Source organism: Centruroides vittatus, unplaced genomic scaffold, assembly GCF_030686945.1.
Source record: "Centruroides vittatus isolate TY-2023 unplaced genomic scaffold, ASM3068694v2 contig_1033, whole genome shotgun sequence".
Classification (NCBI taxonomy): domain Eukaryota; kingdom Metazoa; phylum Arthropoda; class Arachnida; order Scorpiones; family Buthidae; genus Centruroides; species Centruroides vittatus.
In genome coordinates, this window is record NW_027120671.1 from 1,470,998 (window position 1) to 1,496,945 (window position 25,948).

Below are 25,948 nucleotides of genomic sequence, written 5' to 3' on the forward strand. Positions count from 1 at the left end.
TCACCAAAACCCTCCACGTATCCAATTCACACTGTACAGTAGGCTACATATATTGCAAGGTACAGATAAAATTAGATTCCAACGTCATATTTGGAACTCGATAACAATTACTAATCAATGTTTTAATTCCAGTAAGGAGGAAAATGGTACGAAATTTAAACATTTTTCTCTTTGATACATATCACACAGAATTCGCACGGCATATAACAAAGCCAGACAAGAGTTGAACTTTGTCATTTGTTTTTTTTTTTTAAATTAATCCAATGAGCATTAAGATTCTAAACCATGTGATAGTTTATTTCTATTTTGGTACGATCGATTGCTATTTTTTTTTTTTTCATTTTGATTTTATATTTTAACCAAATATATTAAGTGAAATGGATAAGCATTAGTAAAAAGTTAATTGAACTACACTTATAGAAAGAACAACTGTAAGTGTTATAATCGTTTGAAAGAAATTTCCGTCTGTTCAACTTGTAAACAGTTTGACGTCAGCGGCAATTATCGAAACGATTTTTTATCGTATAATGTAAACCGGGCTTTAAGCGGCCTTGAATTGGAGCAGTCTATTCTTGGGTAATTTAAGTTTTTTTTTTTTTTTTTTCGATTTCGCTTTCGTCTCCTTTTCAAATAAGCTGTAAACGAAAGTGTACACATTTAATAACGTAGAAAATACTTCCTCGTATCTGTTCTTCATATTTTAAGACTACATATTTACTAATTTACTGTACTGTACAACTGTACAGTAGGTGTATTTGTAGATATCAATGTATTTATAAAAATAGATCTGTACTTGAACATCGCTTGAATAATATTTATGTTTAATTTGAAAATTATTTTTTAAATATTTTCTAAATATACGTGTTCAGGAAAATTATTACAAATTCTAAATACACGGAACTTAACTGAAATTCTTTTAGTGGAAATGAATAATTTATTTTTTTAATTAATAAATAAAGCAGCGTTTTCATGGTATAAATTATACATACGTATATCGTGATTATAAACAATTTAAATTGATAATAAGTATAGTAATAATAATATTAATAATAATAATAATAACTCTCCCATGGTCACCACCTGGTCGTGGTGGGAGAGCCCAGTAATTTTACTGATCCATAGGGCAATGCAGGCTGGAGCACAAGCTCCTGGTAGGGACACCCATGCCAGTAAGGTCTATGGGGAGAAATGAAGCTAAGAGTGACCACACGCCCACATTCTGTGGAGATACGTATTATGGTAGTAACCAGATCCAAAGTGTGATACCGGCTCGGACGTCGCCCGGGTTAACAAGGTCCGCGTTCGTGAGTTAGGCAGAGGCTCACGTTCGAAAAATAGGCCACAGTCTCCCTTGGTTACCGGTGGCGAAAGCAGCACCGGCCCAAGCATGGCTACTGCAATGCCCTCAACAGATGTGAGGAACCAACCCAGCCTTGGTGTTTCTGTGGCAATGCATCCACAGACCACAAAGGCTGGAAAACCACGCCAACGGATGAAATGGACGGTAGAAATGAATGAGTTTATCATCCGTACTTACTACACAATCACAAAACTCGAAACAAACATGACAGCATACAGACAACAACTATACCATAGATTCACACAACAGTATCCTCATCTCACTGTCACCGAACAAAGGGTTGTTGATCAAAAAAGAACAATTATACACAACAACCTTATTCCACAAACAACACTTGAACTTTTCAAACAACAGGTTGCTGATCAAATACATCAACAGACAGAAACATCTAACATTAATGAAGATCATGTAACCTGTCAGGATAATCCAGTAACAAGCATTGATAATAACACACATACAACAATTACCACTAATGATACTACAGACACTTCCTCATCCATCACTGATAACATAGACATGGATTTAGTTAATACGCTCTCACTTATATTTCAGGAAACACTCACTAAATATACAGGCACAGATCCCACACAACGACCACGAATACCAAAAATCAACACGTCAAAGGAAGTAGGAAAAACACTAAATTATGTAAACACTCACTTACTACCACACTACATTCATTCAATTTCTACACTCGCAGACATTCATACATTAGTTTATGCTGGGTCAGTCACAGTAGTGACACACCATGGACTGAAAGTACAATCACAGACAAATACACAGAAAACACAATTCTATCACAAGCCTGCCTGGCAGAGAAGAATAGAAACACAAATAAATGACATTAGACAGCAATTAGGCAGGCTGACACAATACACTAAAAACAACATAACACCCAAATTAAGGAAACAGCTCAAAAACATTTTCAAGAAAATAAAAACACACACAAAACATGAACATCACAACACACGCATTACAGAATACATTGATACACTAAAACAAAAACTTGCTGCCAAAGCACGTAGACTCAAACGATACAAAACATGTACACTACGAAAACAACAAAATAAATTATTTACAAACAATGAAAAACTCTTTTACAGACAAATTAATAACAAAGCAAACACTGATACACAGCACAGTGGCACACCAACAGAAGAAGAACTCACAACATATTGGTCTTCTCTTTGGTCCAGTGCTGTCACGCACAATGCTGAAGCAGGCTGGATCGAGGAGGAGAACAGAAACTTGCACAACATACCAACTATGCCCTGTGTTGAAATAAACATACATGATTTCCAATACACTGTTAACAGAACACACAACTGGAAGACACCTGGTGTAGACAACATTCACAATTTCTGGTACAAAAAGTTTACATCACTGCACCAGGAACTAGCTAAACATCTAACACACATCATCATCAATCCAGAAGACATGCCAAATTTTCTTACTCAGGGCATCACCTACATGAAACCTAAAAACAACAATACCACAGACCCCACACAATACAGACCAATTACATGTCTTCCAACACTCTACAAATTATTGACATCCTGTATTGCAAACAAAATATACAAACATGTTGAAGAACACGACATTCTAACAGAACAACAAAAAGGTTGTCGTAGAAACCACAGGGGATGCAAAGAACAGTTACTCATAGATTCAGTCATTCTACGGCAAGCACACAGACAACACAGAAACATACACATGGCATATATAGACTACAGAAAAGCATTCGACAGTGTTCCACACAGTTGGCTGCTACATATCCTACACATGTACAAAATACATCCATCACTCGTTGCATTCTTTCAAAACACTATGCAGCACTGGAGAACAACACTACATCTCAGGGTTAGTAACACTTCCATACAAACAAACCAAATTTTTATTAGGCGAGGAATTTTTCAAGGAGATTCCTTGAGTCCTCTCTGGTTCTGCCTAGCCTTGAATCCATTATCCAATATGTTAAACAACACGCAATATGGTTACAATATCAGGCACGAAAAAACAACACAGTATACACTGTCACATCTCATGTACATGGATGACATAAAACTTTATACATCCACACAAAAACAACTTCATCAACTCCTACAAATCACACATTCATACACCAACGACATACAAATGGAATTTGGCCTAGATAAATGCAAAACACTTCACATAGAAAAAGGAATCCTGAAGAAAGAAGATTTCGCACTTGGAAATGGAGACATTATTGAATCCATGGAAGAGTGCGAGTTCTACAAGTATTTAGGATTCCAACAGGCCAAACTAACAGAACATACACAAATAAAGCAAAGATTAATTAAAGAATACCAAAGTAGGTTAAATGCTATTCTCAGAACACAAGTTAAATGCAAAACACACAGTTAAAGCAATAAACACATATGTCATCCCAGTACTCACATATTCTTTTGGAGTTATACATTGGACTCACACAGATCTTGAGCAACTCCAAAGGAAAACAAGAACTACACTTACTAAGCATAAACAACATCATCCTAAATCCGCCACAGAAAGATTAATCCTTCCACGTAAAGATGGCGGATGTGGCCTGATTGACATAGTTAACCTTCACTACAAACAAATACAGTTACTGCGAGTTTTTTTTTTTTTTTATGAAAAACAAGAAATATCACAATTACATAAAGCAGTAACTCTAGCAGACTCGAATAACACACCATTAAACTTACACTCACATAATATGGACACAACACAACATATAAAAAGCATAGACACCATTAAGCAATCGTGGGCTCGAAAGGCACTCCATGGCAGGCATCCTTATGATCTGGCCCATGATTTTGTTGACAAAACTGCGTCAAACAGCTGGTTAGCTCGGGGATGCCTCTTTGGGGAGACGGAAGGATTCATGATTGCCATACAGGATCAGGTCATAAATACTAAAAACTACAGAAAACACATACTCAAAGATGCAACACTCACAAATGACACATGCAGAAAATGTCACGTCATGCCAGAAACTATACAACACATCACCTCTGGTTGCAAGCTCTTGGCACAAACAGATTATTTACACAGACATAATCAAGTAGCAAATATAATACACCAAGAGCTTGCAAGGAAACACAAATTAGTAGACATCCACGAACCATATTACAAATACATTCCACAGACAGTATTGGAAAACAACACGCACAAAATGTACTACGACAGAGCCATAATCACAGATAAAACAATTTACCACAACAGACCAGACATCACACTCATTGACAAACACAATAAAATCACATACATTATAGACATATCCATTCCAAACACTCACAATATACAAAACGCATGCACTGAAAAAATTAGCAAGTACACAGAACTCGCCCAGGAAATAAGGCATCTGTGGAGGATGGATAGGGTGCTTATTGTACCTGTTGTTCTCTCCTCTACAGGTGTCATACCACACACACTACACAAAAGCCTGGGCACATTAGAATTGAATAGAAACACATACATCACACTACAGAAGGCCACTATATTGAATACATGTCATATTGTGAGAAAATTCCTGAATACAGACACACACACTGATACACTTCTTTAATTTCTGTTTTGGTTACTATGCCTTGACTTTGGTCCGGCATAGTACACAGCCACCGGTGTTAACCGAGTATATCTCACTTAACCCAACATAATAATAATAACTCTTGCTTGTTATCGCCTTGCAAAGGTAAAGCTACTGTTACAGAACAACCTTTCGTTCTGTAACAGTGAGATGTTATATTTTTGTGTGAACTTATCATGTAGTGTTTGTCTGTATGTTGTCATCCTGTTTCGAGTTTTGTAATGATGTAGTGGATACGAATTATGAATTCATTCATTTCTTAAGTCCACTTAATCCATTGGCATGGTTTTCCGACCTTAGAGATCAGTGGCTGGATTGCCGCTGAAGCATTTTGGCTGAGTTAGTATGTGTTGCCTATCATGAGTAGGTGAGATGGCGAATGTTTGTGTTACAGTAGCCATACTCGGGCCGGTGCTGTGTTCGGTATTGATGGCCAAAGGAAACTGTAGCAGATTTTTCGAACGTGGGCCTCTGTCTAACCCACTACTCAAACCTTGTTAATCTATTTAAAATGTGTACTTAAAGCCAAATGTTTATAATTAAGCTGTCCTGACATGGGAAACAAATGCTGTTAAGCGGCCGCTCAGTTTGGATGAGACGTTGCTTACGAGTTACTCTGCTTTTCTCCCTATAGACCTTAGTTGGCATGGGTGGCCCTACTGAAAGCTTACGCTCCTGCCGGCTAACAACGCTTGAATATATCAAACAACAATTTGCTTAATAGCTACATCAACACAGAAACACCTGATAACACAGGTCAAGTGTTTCTGTGCCACACTCATTGATAGTAGTCATTCATGAACACAGCATAACAGGCATCAATGAGAACACAAAAACAACAATTGCAACTAGTGACATTGTAGACCTAACATACCTACTAATTTATTTTCAGAAACGTTCTCTAAATGTATAGGTTTAGAGCCCACACAGAAACCACGAATACCCAAAATACATAGATCAAAAACGGTTGAAAAAAATACTACACTACGTAAATACACAAGTATTACCAAAATACATTTAACCAGACATCAACACTTTCAGACATATATACATTAGTATATTCTGGTGCAGTCACTGTAGCTAAATACAATGGCATACATTGCACACTGACACAATCAAAACACAGAGAAATCATAAGGCTGCCTGGCAAAAAAGACTAAAAACACAAATAAATAGTATTAGACAGAATCAATACGCTAAAAATAACAACAAACTTAATAAAAGAGGTTATGAAAATATTCAGGAAAATTAACATACACACACAATACACAAAACAAGAATATATTGACAACACAAATAAACCCTAGCAGTCAAGTTACAAGTTCGAAATGATAGAAAGCCTGTATGTTATTAAAACAATAAAATAACTTATTCACACAATTTGACACTTTTCTACAGACATGTACATAACAAACCCACCATATAACCACAGCACAATGGCACACCAACATAAAAACAACACAGACTGTTGGTATGTTCTTTGGCCCACTCCAGTTACACGAAGCAAGCTGAATTAAGAGGAAGCAGAAAACATGTATCTAATCATTTCCTATGTAGAAATAACCATACACGACAATCAATATGCAGTACAAAGAATACAGAGTTATTAGAAGACACCCAGTGAAGACAATATTCACAATTTCTGGTACAAAAAATTTACATCTCTGCTCCAGGAATTACTCAAACATTTTACACAATCAACAACCCACAAGACATACTAAAATTTCTTACAAAGGGCATCACATACATGAAACCCAAAAACTTTCATATCAAAAATTCTACACAATACAAACCAATCACGTACAGTATCTTCCTACATTATACAAAATACTCACTTTATAAATCACAAACAAAATATACCATAGAACAATAAAGTATTCTCATAGAGCAACTAAAAGGCTATCGTAGAAACCCACATAGAGTCAAAGAACAGTCGCAGAAAGACTGAATCTATGAGTAGTTACTCACAGACTCATTCATTCTTCGACAAGCACACAACAACACAGAAACCTACATGTAGCGTACTGTACATACGTTACAACAAGGCATTGACAGTATCCTACATTCATGGTTATTGCATACACATATAGGTGTAGACCTAAACAAAATACATCCAACACTCATTACTTTTAGAAAGCACAAAGCAACACTGGAGAACAACACTACACCTTACACTTCACGATATATACAGTACACATATATCAAAACAAACAAAATACACATTTTCCGGAAAGGCTCATTAAGTTCACTTTAGTTTTGTCTGACTTTGAACCCAGTGTCAAATATGTCAAGCAACAATAAATGTGGATACGTCAAACACAACAATACAATGCAAATGATTTCATCTCTTATACATGGACGAAATAAAACTCTAAGCACCCACAAGAATAGCTAAATCACCTGTTTGATGCTACACGCTCCACTGTAATTCAAGAGAAATTTGGACTAGATAAATTCAGAACACGTAGAAAAAGAAATCCTAAAGATAGATGATTTTATACTCGAATATGGAGACATCATTGAATCCATGTTTGGGGACAAAGTCTACAGATATTTAGGATTCCAACAGGCTAAACTCACATAACATTCAAAATAAAATAATGACTAACAAAAGAACAGATTAAATTCAATGCTAACGAGTAATTATTTATTGTGACATCGTCACAATGCCGAGCTGCAATTTTTAATCATAGTTTTTAATTTATTTAATTTAAAATATATACTCTGAATTTCAAATTAGCAGTGTCTTGCCCCTGTACATTATACTTTTCCTGCTAGCAATAGAGTCGATTTAGCTCTTTTCAGGTAAAAATCTTTGAATTGAAATAACATTACTTCCGGTTTGCATCAGACGTTTGTATACAGTTAATCGAGCTTTCTGCCCATAATGTTTCCATATCTGGTCTCTCAGATTTCAACAACACATGAATGGGGAAAACACATTTAAAACATTATCAAATAGACTATGTCGTTCCAGTACTGATACATTCATTTGGAGTTATATATTATACACACGCAAAACTAGAACAACTTCAAAGGAAAACACGAACAGCATTATCAAAACAACAAACACTATCTTAAGTTGTTTATAAAAAGTTTGACTCTTCCTCGTATAGAGGAAGGACGAGACCTAACAAATATTTCTGCACTACAGACAAAGACAATGCAAGCATTTTCCTACAGTAAACAAGTAACATCACAATTACAAAGCAGTAACTCTTGCACACAGAAACAGTAGGCTACACCATCAAACTCGTACACAAACGCAGATTACTACCACACCCAACAACTGTACTATAAATACACATCTCAGATGATCGTAAAAAAACAACACATACAAAATATACTATAACCGAGCTATAATCAGAGGCAAAATAATCCATCACAACAGACCAAACATCACATTTACTAACAAACAAAATCAATTCATATAAGGTGACTATATCAGTAAATGATCGTAGTAGCTGGTCACTTAATGACCGAGTCATCCTACATACAGTACCAAACATCCGCAATAAGCAAAATACATGTACTGAAAAACTTTGTTAATACTCAGATAAGTGTCTGTGTCTGCAGAGAATGGATAAGATACTTACTGTGCCAATAGTTCTTTCACGAGAGTCACACCACAAACAATACACAATAGGGCTTTAAAACACGGTTAATGTTACCTATGGTTCCAAGATGGTGGCTCGTTTCTGATTCCAGCAAATAGAAGAAGGGAAACAGCGGGGACGCAAGTTCTAGCCTAACCTATTCTAATAAATTACCATAATTATTACCAACAAAATTATTAAATTAAAATAGGTTAGGTTAGAACGTGCGTCCCACTGTTTCCTTGCTGGAATCAGGCGAGCCGCCATCTTGGAACCATAAGTAACATTAACCCAAAACACATATCACGCTATAAAAAGCTGCCATAGAAAATACATGTTATATAGTTAGGAAAATCTTAAATAGCCGCATAAGATATACTCCACCAATACCATAATAATAATAATAATAATAATAAATGAAATAGAGAAATCAATAATATAAAATTAAATACGACGTATTACGTTAATTTACATAATTTTATTTGTTAATATTATATGTACCGTACAATCAAGTTTAAAAGATATGCACGAGAAAGTCGTTATATAATTTTTTTTTTCCTTACAATTAATACATATATTAACTTAAAAATTTCACCAGAAAAATATTTTATTAAATGACTTTAAGCTATTAATATAATAAAAACTATACAAATGATAAACTGTAAATAAATCTTATTAAATTCAAATGTTCTTAAGTTCAAACACGTATGTTTACCTAATGAATTTTATTTTAATAACACTTCAATGTAAATAATGTTTTAAATTAATAATCACACTAAAATATAATTTTAACATTAATTGTATTGTAAACAAAGATACGCGTAAATATTTGAAGACGGAAATGAAACATATACACAAATGCTTCTGGTATTTGTACACTAAATAATATTTATTAAATCAACTACACCGCAAAATCGATATTATCGAATACAATAAACTTTTAATTCATTCTTAATCAAAAATTGTTTATGTTAATAGATTAAATACTTTTTTGTTGACTTTTATTTAATCGAAACTATTATGGATATGTTAATTAGACTTTACAAATTAAAGCGTTTAAATATAAATTGAATAAAAGTATTTTTAATAAATTAATTAATTAGATCAAAAAACAGAATGGTAACCTTACAATTGAAATATAAATTTGGCAAAGATATCACCTTTTAAATAACTAAATAGCTATTTAGATGATCAATTGCTTTGTCACCATTTGTACAACAAGAACTGTACAAGTAAATTAATTACTGCATGTGAAAATGAAATGAAAGATATTTAAACTTTTTGGTTAATGTTACTTTAGGTGCCAAGATGACGGCTCGTCTCTGATTCCAGCAAGTAAACAGTGGGACGCACGTTCTAACCTAACCTAACGTATTCTAATAATTTGGTTGCTAATAATTATGGTAATTTATTAGAATAGGTTAGGTTAGGTTAGAACGTGCGTCCCACTGTTTACTTGCTGGAATCAGAGACGAGCCGCCATCTTGGCACCTAAGGTAACATTACCAAATTCTTATATAATCATATTTTAAAACCAGTTCTTTTATACTGTATATGCCTAAGACTCTAAACAATATATCTGTTAATCATTGATATATGGATAATTTATGCCAAAGGATTTGAAAATTGAAAAGTAACACAACTTTTTCTGAATTTAGGAGCGAATTAAATAAAAGTATAATAATTTCAACTGTTCAAATAGTGCATAAATAATAATGATAATGAATTTAAAAAAAGGAGACGGTTCCAGTAATAATTTACACGGTGTCATTATTACTTTGTTTAATATATAAAACAAGCTAATTAAATGACCGAGCGTATATATAATTTTTTAATTTTGATCAATTCTTAATGAATCTTTTATTTTTTTTCGCTTTTTATATTATTCTATTAATTTATAATTTCGTCTTCATTTGTCATAGTCATTTCGGTATAACAATAAAAAATTAAGAACTGTAATAATAAATATTAATCTGTTAAATTAAATACTATACAGCAATTCTACAAATTGTAATTCCCTCTGTTTTCTCTTCTTTAGAACCAGAATTCTCTATATTTTAAACACAAATAAAAGAAATTAATTTTTAAATATTATGTTTATAAGGTATTTCTACTTATTATTATAGCGAGATTAGAAAATAATAAATGGAGATCTATTAAATTAAGTATTTAAATATAGTCTAGAATGACTAGATCTATAGAACAATCAATCACATGACGATAATTATAAATTTGGCTAGCGATTGGCTTTAAAAGATTTAAAAAAAAGAGACGTTAAATTCAGCTGTATGGATTTATAAACGTAACATAAATGCAGCGTTATGGAGCCTGTATGCATTTATACACTTTTATATACTGTCTTCGTCTGAATGGATATATATAATCTTTATTCTATCTTTATATAGTCGCAATGTTATCGAAAGAAATAATTAGTATTAAAAATTTATATGAATCAAAGACGAGAGCGAGCGCCGAATAAATCCGTGAATAAAATACATTGCGTAGAAGTAATGACAAATAAATATAGTAAATGTATAAATGGGAAAAATAGATTAGTCTTCCCTCACAACTACCAATTTATTAGAGCTAATCATAATGCCATTTCATTAATTCTGGGCTATTGTAAGTAATTCTTGCATTATGACTCGACTGATTTCCAGAATCCTATTGTAAAACGAACTGTACTTTCCCCATACACTTCACGCAAAATTGAATTCCTGGAAAATTTTTAAGGTTTCATTCCACAAAGGAGATATACAATATTTCATGACGTAATACCTAGTTATTGTATTTAAAAAATACGACTTGTGTCGACTAAGTTCTCAAAAAATCATATACGAGAATAAAAACGTTTTATTTTAGAACATATTCAGTTTCTTAGCATTCTGCCATTAAGAGGAATATTTTCCAAATAAAATTTCAGGCGATGTACATAATTCTGTATATATTTAATAGTCTTGAATGAACGAAAAATAAATTATTTTCAGTGCATCGGAGAGATGAACTGATGTGTGTTTCAGCGATTTTGATACATTTTTCAAATTTCATTATTATTAGGGTTAAATAAACTTTAAGAGCATAGATTATAATTGCATAAATTACAATTTATGATTTAAAAAATAATTATAGGCCCTATAGTATCATTTTATTGAAGCTTGAAAATAAAGATTTCGGTTTGGTTTGATTTATTTGGTTACGGCAACGCGACACATGGGCGATCTGCCGAGGGGGAATGTATCCCGGGAGGTGTTTTTAGGGAAACTGACCTCTATTTAGGCGTTACTAACGCGAAGAAAACCCAGAAAACTCCATTTTGCCAGCCCGTTGGCGGAGCAACCCACGCCCGTGTTTTAGTGGTTTGATTCATTCGGCCACTGGTGGGCGCCAGTGAAATAGAACTTGAAGAAAGTCGGAAAAGTTGCGAAAAACAAAGACCGAAGACTAATGCAAAGACAACACTAAAAATCCTATTATTATGGACAACTCAAGAACAAGAATCGCAGGACTAAGAAAAATTTGCAGGTATCTGATTGAACCGAAAGTTCTCGCATTTTATTTAGCCAAGAAAATTTTATGTACAGAATTGACTTCAATCATCAATGAAATCACCGTTGTTGTTGACCACTTCCTGCCAACGCTTATGCAAGGAATGGATGCCTTCTCGATAAAACTGTAGCAGCTGCGACTCGAAGAAGTTGGTCAGGCTGGCCTCCAAGTCGGCTTAATTGTTGAACTTCTCGCCAGCCAGGTGACGGTCCAGCGCGACGAACGGGAGGTAATCGGAAGGTGCAATGTCGGGGCTATACGGCGGGTGGGGGCAAGACCTCCAAGTTCAGGTCAAGTAGTTTCTGGCGGGTCTGCCTAGCCGTATGTGGTCGTGCATTGTCATGCAGCAGGATGGTGTTCTGGTGTGTCTGGGCGGGTCTCTGCCGGTTTCTGCTGCAGACGTCGAGTTGTTCGCAATAGAAAGTTGCGTTGATGGTTGTATTTTGCGGCAGCAATTCGAACATGATGATTCCTTTAGAATCCCAGAAGACAGAGAGCATGATCTTGGGTTAGGGATCTCCACTTTTGAAGCGTTCGTACCAATCGTATGCAGTTCTTCTGGCGACAATGTCCGGGCCTAACGCAGCATTGATGTCAGTGATAGAATTGGCTGCTTTTTTGTTGGAACGATAATGACTATCGTTTCAACAAAAAAGCAAGCAGGCGAACTTGCTCTTTGGTTAGCGGATGTTGGTTGGTCATGGTAAAGTAGAATGAGAGGACTGGATTTGGTATTTTCTTATAGCATGTATCCCGACCTGTTTATATACTACCATGGAACATTCTAGAATGTTCCAGAAAAAAGTTATTGTAGAAAATTCCAAAATGTGCGAGAACTTTCTGTTCAATCAGATAGTATAACAAGAACCAGAAGCCAGAATTCAAACACCTGGCAAATTGACACATAGGCAAGAACTAAAAAAAAAAAAAAAAAAACAAGAACAGTTAAATGCAGAAAGACGAAGATTCTTGCCTTTAAAATCGGTGGGAAAAACACCTGGCACTACTTACGAAGGACGTAAACAAAGCGCTTGCAGCCATAAAAATAACATTATTCGAACAAACCAACTAGCTTTCCTACAGTACAGTAGTGATCATCACAGAAGATTCAACAACAAACTCCCAACGTGAAATCAAACGCGAAGCTGAGATGGAAAATCAGACTGAAGCTGAAGATCAAAAAGTTGCAATCAAATGCAAGCAGCCTGAAGAATTTAAAGTAGCAAAAACTGAAGAATGCTAATACCAAGGAGAAGCAAAACAAAAGTATCGGCAACAGTCAGGAAAATTGAACACTACGAAATTCAAGTCATCCACTTCAAACAAAACCAATTTTTTCAATATAACCACTGGCGATTCTACCAAAGCATAAACTAAAGCACCAGCGAAAAACCAGACAAGAATGAGACTAACCAATTTTGAAAAGATCCCGGGGGAAATGAAAAAGATTACCACAGGAACGCCGAGCGGGTAAAGAATTTTTAGTAGTAGTTTTCAAAAAATCGAATTGAACAGTTAATGACAACACCAGTAATGATCAAGAACGTGATAAAGAAGCTGGATGTCAGAAACTGGACGTTGCAGGCAAAGAACAGTTGCATAGATTCTGGCTTAAACATCTGACCAGCTTGCACCCAGTAATGGCTGAACAGTTCAAGAAATTCTCCAATAAGTGGAAATCAGTGACTGGAAAAACATATCTGATCCAAAGAGACTCAGAAAAAGACATTATTGGTCTGTAGTTTCTAAGTCTAATGTGTCTGCCCACAATGTTCAAACTGCTGATTGGTACAATAGCCGATAAGATCCAGGACTATTTAGGTTCGATCATCATCCAACCAAATGCAATGAACGACAGGATCGAAAAATCGACAACACACTCAAAATGCCAATTATGCAAAAAAGCAAATGAAACCGTACATTACGGGCTCAATCGCTGCAAAAAATCGTGCAGACTGGCTATATACAAAGATACAGTAGAATCAGGGGCGGATCTACATAGGGACTAATAGGGCTTAAGCCCTGGGCCCCCAAAAATGAATTATCATCATAAATTTTTAATACTTTTTCATTAACAATGAACACTTATCGTATACTGTAGTAAAAAATTATTATAATATTATTAACTATGATAATTTATATTATTATTTGTATTAGTAAAAAATAGGCCCCACTGGACTTCAACAAGCCCTAGGCCCCGAAAAACCTAAGTCCACCCGAGTAGAATACTGTAGCATTGACGATCAACTGAAATCTCAGCAAGAACTACCAACTATGGAAAACCGATGGAACCATAAACCTGAAAAAGTCATCGACAATGAGCAAGTCAAAATATTGTGGGACTTTCGAATATAAACAGACTAAGTCTTCGCACTAAACGTACCAGATTTAATCACAATTAAGAAAAAGGTGTGACTCGTGATATCGCAATACCTGAAGTATGATCGACGAGAAAGAACACGAGAAAATCGCGAAGTGCGAAGCTCGACTGTGGTTGCAATGGTAATCGCAAACTAGGTGCCACCCCAAAAGCCTTGAGGGCACTTATAACACACAAATATTGACAAAATTTCCATCTCAGTTACAAAAAGCCACATTGCTCGGATCTGCGCACATACTCCGACGATACATATCATCATCCTAAGTTCTTGGAAAGAATTCGATACGTCACGAAGGCCAACTCCCGGTGATCTGGTGGTTGAGAAACACCGTTTTGTTGTGTATATAATAATAATATATTATTATAGTTAAGTAATTAAAATCTTTAATATATCCAGTGTACTGTACAATGCATTGTGTTAATAAAATAGGCAATTTGTTATTAATACATGCATATCATTTAGATATCTTCAATTTATATTGTTCTTATCTAACGGAATGGAGAGAGAAGACACTAAAATAGATTTTAAAAATAGATAAAAACCAAGATAGACTCGGACGTTTTATTTTTATTTCATTTATTTATTTTTGAGAAGTTTTTTTACTTCATATTACAATCATCTTGAAAAGTATTAACACGATTAATGTGGTCAACTTGCCCCTTAACATCCGCTTTGCTACCAATTATTTTATGCTTTGCAAAGAAGCTGACACCCTGTTTTTTTATAATTTTAAATTGTAACATTTGAATTTAATTATTAAATTCTATAAAATTTTATTTAAAAAAAATCTCTTTAAATTACAGAAACTTCAACATAACAAAAGTTAGAGCTTATTTAAGATGAAATTCAGACAGTTTTATATAAGGTTAAATACTAGTTTATTTACTAAGGAACATAAAACTGAAATATAATTTATTCGTTGGTTCCAATTATAATATTTTAATGTGTCTTTCACATTAAAAATTATATATTTTTTTTTAAAAATGCTCAAACTATTTTGTTTAGTATAAAATGATTACTGATAAGTGAGATCATGGATTGTATGATAAGAAAATCTCTTCTCTCCATATGGGATCTGAATTAAAAATACATCATTAAATTAAAGACAGACACATGAAGATATTCATGTTAATGAAGAAAACAATATATATAAAAAAAAATAGTAGTAGTAAATCAAATTGATAAGGATAAAACTTACTATAGATGATATTATTAGAACAGAAAGTTAATATATTAACATTGCAAATTTATTACTTCTTACCACATTTTCCATTATTGTGATTAAAGTCAGTGTAGATTTGCATATATTAAAGGAAATTAAAATTAATTTAAGTTGCAAAAAGTTAAATAAATAAATGTAAACTATTTAAATAAAAAACATAAACTTAATTTGTCTAAATAATTAAATTATGTAGACTATCTGAGGAAGTTTCTATTAAAAAAAATAATAAACATATACTTTTAGATACAAATAATTTATTTAATATATATACGAGCGATGTATATTTAATCTTTTTACGTTTTGCCATAATATGTATTGCTATGCGGGTTTTTTCTCATACAGAATGTTCAAGGGACAAAACCATATTTTTAGAATTATATTTATATAGCATCAACAAAATTTTATAAATTTTAAAGCGAATAAAGATAATATATTTTTATTTCATCGTAATAATTAAGAGAAACATTACATCCAATATGTGAAACATACCAATTAGTTTAGATAATATTTCAATATGTTGTTAATAACCATAAACATTTTGTATTTAGAAATTCAAATGTATAAATGAAATATAAAAACAATAGTCTAAATTATGTAACAATGTGACAATTATTATTACATATCTACAACAGGTAGCTTACTAATTTATATGATTAACAATTACTTATAATAGTACATATACATCCCAATATAAAATATTGCATAGATTAAATATTGCAGTATAATAATAAACTGCCTATGAGCTCATTTCACAATGAATAACTTTGGTATACATAGTATAATTTAAAATTTAATAAAGGTTAAAATTTTTTATACATTTCTTTGGTTAATATTGTAATATTTTAAATTCATAAAAAACTTTTTAATATTTTATAAATTCAACAGGTCAGTATCAATTTAAATGACTTCTATAACCTAATTAGAATTCAAAAAATTTCTTATTAAAAACTGATGATTCGTTATGTTAATAGCAAAAGTTCGAAACTGGCAAAAAAGTTTTCTATACATAATTTATGAAATCAGTACATTATTTTTCAATTGATAGATAATACATTATACTAAATTTTAAAAATATAATGTAAATTACATTTAAAAAAAGGAAACAGAATTTTCTCGTTCACAACAAATGTTTTATTACACGTCATTGACATCGATGGCTTTCGTGTTGTTGTTAGTGTGCCTTTTTAAGCCTTTTAAACTGTACTTAAATATGTAAAATGTCTAATATTACAACTCTTAATATACAGGATGGCCCATGAAAAGTAGCCTGCCAGTAGACATGAAGAATGAGCAAGTGGACTGCTTGTCTAAAGCTATATTGACTAAAAAGGGATTTTAACGTTGTGACTTTACACACAGGGCAACACGACGTCGCCAGACGATTGGAAGACGGGGTGGAAGGGGATTCGCCTCCTCCTATTCGGAGTGAGGTGTCTGCTGGATATTGGAAGCGGGCTACTTTTCTACACCCTATATTAACTCCTGTATTAATTGTAAAAATTCTTATAATGTAAAATTTTGAACAAACTAGAATTGGCATTTGAAGCGTATGATTTAAAACAATTAAGCAATTCATTCAGATTTGTTTTAATTAAAAAGTTTAATTCTAAATACAAGTAGCTTGTTTTTAAGAATATCGTAGCATTCTGAAAAACAATTTTTATACTGCTATTTTGTACATATATTTATGTTAAAATATATATTATATATTAGTTTTACAAAATAATCCATGATTTTTTTTTGTTTTCTTCAAAATGAAAAAGAAATTACAATGAAATCAGTTGGGATTAAGAAAAGTTTAGGTTCGGTTTAGTGAAAGTGCACTATAATTAAAAATTAAAACTAAACATGAATTTCAATTAAATTTATAAAATATATTGTTGTTCATTTATTTTTAATTGTTAATTTTAAAGTTTTACAGATAATGTTCTTTTGTTTTACTTAATATAAAATATTTAAGTTTTAATAATTATTTTACACACTTGTTAACACACATCAAAGCCACCAATATTGTTATAAGAGAATTCAAATTTGAATCAAAGTTTTAAAATTAATGATAAAATTTGATTGTCCTCGGTGTACTTTTGCTTGTTTCTTAAAAATTCCATGTATTGATTTTCTATTTGATATACTATATTGTAATAGAATATCAAGTACCTAAATTAAAATGTTTCATATTTATTAAAACTATTTAAGTATTATAGCTCAATATAATAATAAAAAGGTTCAAAGTTTAATAAGTATATTAAATAAATCAGAAATTTTTTATATTTCATTGTACGATTTATCACTACTCTTGATATATTAATTAATAAATATACTTAAATAATATTCAATATTTTAATTATGTATACCTTATTTAAATTTATATATATATATATTTTTTAAACATAAAAATAATTGAAAATTCCAGTCATTCGACTAACAGGAATCCGTACAAATTTCTCGATAATGAAATACTGTCAATCATATTACATTTTTAATATTGAAGTAAAAGTTTTACCACCAGTTGTTAATACTAAATATTAATATATAATTCAGGATATTATTATTCTAATTTTATTTTTTTTAATTAAAATTATGTTCTTAAAATAACTGTTATTTGAATTCTTGATTATTAGTTTATATAAAGATTTATTTGATTATATTATTATAAAGAAATATATACTTGTCTTTCTAAAAACTAAACATTAAATACACAAAATATATAGATAAGATAAAGCTGTAATATTTTAAATATACAGTATGCATTTTTAATATTTTCTGAATAGATTTACACGAGTTTAATTATTAAAATTAAGAATTAGCTTTTTAAAATTAACTATTAGTTTCATTTAATGTTAAGAAATTATATTTTTATTTTAAATATTCTTAATTTTGAATATTCAAAGAAGAATAAAAATCATGAATTTAAGTTTTCTTTCTGTTTTTTTACAAACTTATCAATGTTTGAAATGATTTCATTGTCATCATCTGATTAATTAAAATGCTATAATCGAAACAACATGTGAATTTTTAATGAAATTCACACCTTAATTAAGAATGATAATTGATTTCTAACCATAATCTTAAAAATCAATTCCATTTTAATCAAATTAATAAAAAGAAAACTCATTTTGGCTTTATTTTTAAGACATTTTTTGGTTAATGTTACCTTAGGTGCCAAGATGGCGGCTCGTCTCTGATTCCAGCAAGGAAACAGTGGGACGCACGTTCTAACCTAACCTATTTTAATAATTTGGTTGCTAATAATTATGGTAATTTATTAAAATAGGTTAAGTTAGGTTAGAACGTGCGTCCCACTGTACCTTGCTGGAATCAGAGACAAACCGCCATCTTGGCACCTAAGGTAACATTAACCAATTTTTTTATATCAAAATATTTTACAACCGTAAAGATAAATTGAAATTAGCTTACAACTAAATTTATTTTTAATTTATATTTATTTAATTTTAAAATTTAATGTATAAACCAAATAAAATATTTTTAACATCACTGATAAAAGATCATAAGCTGAAGTATAATAAATCAGGTCATTTTCAATACTTCTTCAACTGCCTAAAATCAATATTTTCATATTTAGATCAATACAGACAATTAAACAAAAATTGAATAATGATATTTATCTACTTTCATATATCATTATATTGAAATTACATGATTATCATCTGTGGTGTGTTATCATCTGTGGTGTGTTATCCTATGGGCAATTGCCTGGAGCCCCCACCAATAGAGGCCCCAAATCAATCTTTTATAAACTCGTTGCTGTAGTAAGAATATCGAAATTAAAATTTGGCACCATACCTGGAGACCCTATATTGCCGGTATGATGCAGCACAGAACTTAAACCTCCAGAAGTTAGTGTTAAAGAAACAAACAAGGATACCAGAAATTCCTCCCAAAAATATCCCCCGAAGGAAAATGTCTAAAGACAACACTACATGGGGGAATCTAATTCAAATTTGCTTGGGCTCCATGAAGATATAATTCATCACTGAACAACATTACTAAATTTTAAAGAAATCAATATAAAAAGAAATAAATTTATATTGGTTTTTACTGTTTTTGATCATTCCCAAAAAATAAAAATATTAATCTGCTTGGAATAATGATTGATAATGAAATAATACAAATATGAGTAATTGCAATACAATTAATTCCAAATTTTAAATAACAAAACAAAATGTTTTTGACAAAAATTCCCAATTCAGTAATTATATATAAATTTTAATCTGAAGTTAAATGAATATAATTGGTAAATTTTATTCAATAATTCCAGTGAGAAAATTTATGGTCTAAATTTCTACATTAAATCATTACAAATGTTTTAATGGAAAGCTTTTCAGTTTATGATACTGAAAGAAGTCAAAATTTTAAAGCTAATTTAAGTCATTAGCACCCTGAATTATTAAATCTACTTAAAACAGTGGGGAGGAGATAGGAAGCAATGGAAGCACCACTTCCCTGTGGCACATCTTTACAATTTGTTATAAATTAAATTATTCCATCACTCAATTTCAAATAATTTTCTTCTGAGGAATGGAACCCCTCAAAAGCTCAATGGGCGACCCGGGATTCCATTCCTCACCCCATTGTGGGTCTAGCCGAATCCATAATCGGATTGCCTAAAAAGACCATCTTAGTGCCCACAGGGTAGAGAGTTACAAAAAAAAAAAAAAGTCCTTTACTGGTTAAATAATACGTGTTTTACAATGGTGTAATTAGATAGATGCTACAGATACACAGTCACAGGGCCAGGATGAAGAAGACCCTGAAATGGGATATCAAAAAAATAATAATTATTATATTTTGCCACCAAAGGGATGCCAATTCCACTATTTTTTTTTCTTTTTTTGGCTAAAGTTAAAAATTAACTAGCCATTTCTACCATATTTGTTTTTTATATTTTTTCAAAAATGAAGGCCAAAACTAAAATTTTGCACATGGAACATGAAAAGCCAGTTGCAACACTGGTGATTTATATATGAATACAACTTATATTTATTATTAATTTAAAATTTAATAAATCTTATTTTATTTAACAAGAGACTAGAAAATACTTATTTACAGTTTTAAAAAGAGAAAATAAAATTGGAATGTGTGGTAAACTGGTAAATAATAATAAGTAAATATTGATAAAAAAAAAAAAAAAAAACCATAAAGTTGAACTACATCTTGTAATATCTTAAAAAATATTCCAGGTCACAATATAAATATATAAAACATTTTTTAACAGATAACATTTTTCTATTACAATTTCATCTACTCTCAGGCCATTATATTGTTTAATTAAAAAATAGGAATGTCATACTGTATTTGTGAACATAATATTAAATGGTTACTAATTTATAATAATAATACTTAATACTTTGGAATCGTTTACAGGATTTGTTAGGATGTTGAACTATAAAACATTCAAAAAAGCTGGAACTAATCTATAATAAAAGACACTTTTCCAGCACCACTCTGTTATTAAAATAAATGTTTTTGGTCACTTTTAGAAGCCTTCACCAAGTTGTAATGAATAGAAATTAAACATTTAAACTGATAGATCTAATACTGTAGCATACCAAGAGCATTTGAAATGTATCCCTACTTTACAGTTTACACATTCTCCAGCACTTGATGTAACAAATATTTCATATGTTTCTTAGTTTTTTGGTTATCAAACTCTTTTCTTAATAACCTGACTGGATTCCAACAGGCTGACATCCCATGCTTGCTCTCCAACTTCCAGTGCCATATTGAGCTTATTTTTGTTGACATCAAATTTGTTTTTTGAGTCTTTGGGCCAATGATTTATTTGTTAAACCAACATAGATCAGTGGCCGTGAGGGTACGTTGTATTGTTGCCAACCTGTGATAACCTGTAAATTAGTTCAATTTTCAAATGCTGAATGCTCTTGGAATGCTATTAGATCCGTTGGTTTAAGCATTCAGTTTGTATTCATTACAACCTGATGCAGGCCACTAAAAGAGGCCAAAAACATCTATTTTAATAAAGGAGTGATGCTGGAAAAGTGTGAAAGGTGTCTTATTATGTTGAATTGTATAGAATTAAAAACATTTTAAAATTTATATAGGCCTATAGTGTGTGTATACAGTTCAGTTTATCAGTTAACAATTAATAAGTATAAGTAATGTAGCAAGTTAAACTTTTCTAAATATTTCATATGGATATATTTATATAAATCTCATAGATATAGTAGAATTCTCAAAAATTTAAAAGAAAGTTACATAAAAATATGTAAATTATATAAATAAAAAAGAAAACACTTTAAAATATTTGTTAAAAATTCATATTATAATATCAATTAGGGATAGGCTGAATAGGGGTTTTTGGCAAATATCAAATACTTATTCAAATAATTTATAATAAAGTGGAGGACAGTGTATTCTATTCAATAATAAAAATTATATATATTTTTATTTTTGAAAAATTATTATTATTTAATAAAAACTAAAAATTAAATCATGCCACTGAGGTCTGACACTTTTTGATAAACCCACAAAATGGTGTATTTAGTAATATATAGTAGCCTACATTTAGCAAAGCTGGAAGTATTTATGACAACCTACAAAACTGCTTACTTTCTATGAATTCAGAAGCATTAATGCTTCTTCATTACAATTTATCAATCTTGAAATGTGATTATTAATAAATAAGAATTTCTCAAGATCATTTATTAAAGTTATATTTGTTTCAGAAAGAAATAGATGATAATATCTTTAAATATCCAAGATTTTATTATTATTTTCATTCTATTTTGTGTTTTATCTTTTCTTCTTCCTTTTTATCTCTCTCTCTTTCTCTCTTCAAAGTATAATGAGATTATTCAACTGAATAGTTCAGCTTTGACAAAGTATTTGGTTCAAATATAGAATATGCGTGTTTAATATTCAGCCAAATATTTACTTTGTGGCCGAATATATCCAAATACCAAATAATGCCAAATATTCGATTCAACACCGATATCAATAATTTCTATTTACATTATATATAACAAGGGTGTCCACAGCATTTTATCTGAAGAAGAGTAAAACATATAATTACAGTTTAGATGAACCAACGAAATTTATCTATAGAAATCATGTTCCTTAAACAAGTTTGTTTCTGCTTATATTATCTTCATATATCTTCATGAGAATGAATAATAAACATCTATAAAAAAAACAAGTGAAAACTCCATCCTAAAAACATAGTCTTCCAAATAATACTGGGTCTTGCATATATTTTTGAAGAAACTAGAGGTTATCACATTGCATGTGAATAGTAATTATTTCAGTGTAGTGACTATTAAATAATACATTTACTTTATAAAATTGTTATTAGAAAAAAGCAAAGAAAAAAAAACAAATTTCCAATGGGCCAATTGTCCCTACTGCATCTCCCTATTGGCATCCTTAATACATAGACATAGTTTCTATTAAAATAACTGATTTATTTATTACAATTAACATTTGATTATTTTAAACATTTGTTTGAATTAATTATGATTTCTAGGTTTATTATCCAATTTAGTAAAATTAGTATACAGTAGACCCCCCCCTATAACATGGTAATAAGTTCTGTGTTATATGAATCCGTGTTGTACGAGTCACTTAAATACATGAACCAATCACAGCCTGGCACACGGGCTGTGTGGCTCATGTATTTAAGTGACTCATACAACACAGATTCATATAACACACAACTTATCTACCGTGTTATAGGGGGGGTCTACTGTACTGTTTAATTTAAAATTTTTAAAGATATTTTATTTATACTCTAATTGCAATTGTTAAAAATGCTTTAACTGTAATAGTTAAACATTATTTATGTTCTAACACATTACATGTAGTGCCAGTGATAATTCATCATATTAATGATGACATGTAGGCCTAGGGCAGGATATTGAATGCTATTTTTGGTTGGATGCATTGCATTTATTATTGTACTTAAAGATGAGCAAGAAAATTGATAATCCTGCCAAGTGTGAAGTCCAAGTAGTCATCGAGTTCCTGCAAACTAAAAACCTTTGTCTGATTGAAATTCACGAAGATTCCTTTTATTTATGTGAAAAAGTAAAGACAAATGGAATTAAGCTCTGCTATAGTGTCACGCTCGAAAGTGTGGTGCGTGTAAGCTCTCCTGGTTAAAGCTGAAGGCCGCGAATTGAGGGCTTACACGCAACAAATGGAATGACAAGAAAATGATACAGAACGTTTAAAACAAGAACCAGTGTTCATAGTGATGAATGGAGTGGATGCACCTCATTAATCACTGCTAACCTTCTGGAGCAGGTAAACAGAAAGATTAAAGAAAACAGAAAATTCAATTTTCCTGAAGTTTCTTGGTCTTTCCTTCCCAAAATCATCACAGAGCATTTGCATTATCATAAGCTCTGTACAAGGTGGGTGCCAAAAAGTTGACAGATGCTCACAAACTCCAATGTATGGGACCTGCATTGACATTTTCAGATGCTATCAGAAAGATGGCAATAAATTCTGGGCCCATATTTTGATGTAGATAAAACTTGGGTTTTTTATGTGACAACAGAGAAAAAACAGTCGTAGAGAAACCGTGTTGTGCTAGATTGCTATTCGGATTGTTAAACACAAGATCGTGTTATTAACTCAATCACCTGGCTTGAGAAAATAAATATAAAATTAGCACCAACATACAAAAAACTAAAATCTTGAATAACAAGTAAAAGAAACGAAAAAAAATCAAAAGAAAATATAGAAGAAATAAAAAACGTAGTCTACCAAATCCCGTGCACTTGCGAAACTCAAAATACTTATATCGGTGAAACAAAACGAAAATTAAAAATACGTGTTAAAGAACACATAGCAGATATGAAATACCATTGAATGCAATCAGTTTTTCATGATCACTGCCTTATAAATAATTGCAACATTGACAAAAACAACGTAAAAATTCTATTTAAAAGAAAAAGACACGTATAATAGAAAATTCAAAGAAAGCTTAGCAATAATAAAATCAAAAAATTGCATAAACAAAAATCTAAGTATAAACATAAATAAAAACTGTTTGAATATATTATAGTTTAATTTTTCTATCAAAATATCACCACAGGACTTTGATTCATCTCAAAATCACTCTACGTGATTATGCAAATATTGAGTATAATGAACAATAGGAAATATCACTTCATTCCGCAATGTCCAATTATACCAAACAGTTGAGAAGAAATTTACCTGAAAGAACTTTATAGTGAACTGAACGAGCCTAGAAAATACACATTCATTGTCTCCGATAAGAGAATAGAATACAACCAACTGTAAGTTTTATTCTACTTTGTGTATTTTGATACATCGTTTTACTGTTTTAAACAGATATAAAGGAATTTTATAATGGTTCTATAACCACCTTATTCTTCAAGTTTGTGATGTACAGACTTAAGCATGTACAAGTGCCATATTGGGGGGGAAAAACTGGTACGTGTAAAATATATATGTGCATTTTAAATTATTTGCGCAATTTATTTGTAAAAGTAATTTTAATGTTGTATATATTATTCTTGTTTATGTTGACTGATGCGGGGCAAAAAGCCCAAAACGTGTAAAATTAGTTACTGTATCAACTAAATAAAGATGGAGTCAAAAGCCAAGTGATTGAGTTAATAACATGATCTTGTGTTTAACAATCCGAATAGAGAAAAAACAGCAATCAATGGAATGGAAGCATACTGATTTGTCACCACAGAAAAAGTTCAAGCAGACCACATCTCCCAAAAAGCTCATGTGCACAGTTTTTTTGGAATCATCATGGTGTTATGCTGATTAAGTTCATGTCCAAAGGCCAAACTATAAATGTAACTGCCTAATCTGTGAAATCTTATAAAAACTGCAGAGAACCATTGAGAAGAAAAGAAGAGGTCTTCTCACATCTAGAGTTACTCTACTACATGACAACATGCGGTCCCACACTATTGGTGCAACATGCCAACTTCTGCAAAGACTTGGCCGACAGACATTCCTGTATCCACCATATAGCATGGATCTACAGACTTTCACGTTTCTTCACCTAAAAAATTTTTAGCAGTAAAGAGATTTGATAGTGATGACACTGTGCAGATTGCCTTGCAGGGCTGGTTTAACACAAGGTAGCAAGCTTCTTTGCAGAAGGAATTGAAAAGCATGTGCAAAGTTAGACAAATATCTCAATGTCCAAGGTGATTATCTTGAAAAAATAGGCAATATTATATAGTAACATCTGAGATAAAAGGTATATCGTGAAAACAAATAATC